Raw genomic sequence first — 1,153 nt, forward strand, 5'->3', positions numbered from 1 at the left:
CCTTTCACTAAAAAAATGAGACACTTGGGGACAATGGGGGCGGGAATGTTTTTTGGTTTTTAAACTTTCTGTGTATCGTTGTCGGACTTGTTGTCATCAAGGCACCATTTTTGTCACTGAGGACACTGGGCATCTGTTGTTTAGTGCTTTTAGCTGGTGGAGTCTCTATTATGTCAAGGCTTCTGTGCCTTAAAATGTTGCCCTTGCAGTGTCAATGTCAGATTTAAGCTGAACAAGTTGTTTTCATTGATTGATACACACGACTGTAGTATTTGCAGCCATGAGAGTCGTAGATTTTAGGGGTAAAGCTTGTTTGAGTGAATCAAATACTATTCAAAAGTTGGTGTTGTTCCTCAAATATTGCCTTTGTCCCATTTCTTCATTGTGTTGCCATGCTTGTTGGTCTCCGTTGTCCGAACCTCACATCCCTCTTGACTCAGTCCTCCCACCAACAAGCTGCAAAAAGCTACAAAATCTGTGTAACTTATGTTAACTGAGGAAGTTTACACCACAGTACTTACGTGGCATGAAACAGCCCTGATTCAGAATAAGAACGGTCCTCTGAGGACTCCAGACTACATGCACTTCCTGTTTCCTTGGATACAACATTATTAAAGGACAATTTATCCCCAGCCGCTCCCAAATTTTATTTAATTTTTTTGTATATGTATGAACTATACTCTGTGTGTGCCTCACTTCTGTGTGAAACTCAAAAAGATGAAACAAAACAAAAAAGATGACAAAGCATTACAGAGAGGAAAAAAACAGTATGTTGGTGGAATTCTGATCATGTCATTTAAGTTGCCTGTTCTTTCTTGTAGCCAACTATTGAAAATAACAGGATTCAAGAATACAATTTACAATGTTCTAGCTCTAGACCGGTGTAGCACATGTGTGACTGTATTAATTTATGAAACCAAAATGGTAACTGTGAATTATGTATTTCTTTGTGCATTTTTTAAAAGTGGGGGAGAAGGTTGTTGGGACATGGCAGCAGCTGTTGCTTGTGTCCATAAAAACTTGTTTTTGGTGGAATATAATGGAAACAAACATGTTTCCGAAAAAAAAAGGGGAAAAAATGAAAAAAAATGAAAAAAATATATGAATATATTTTTTTTCTTAAGCAATACATTTCAGTGTGACTTGTGATAGA

This window comes from Thunnus albacares, chromosome 9 (genome assembly GCF_914725855.1).
Source record: "Thunnus albacares chromosome 9, fThuAlb1.1, whole genome shotgun sequence".
NCBI classification, from domain to species: Eukaryota; Metazoa; Chordata; class Actinopteri; order Scombriformes; family Scombridae; genus Thunnus; species Thunnus albacares.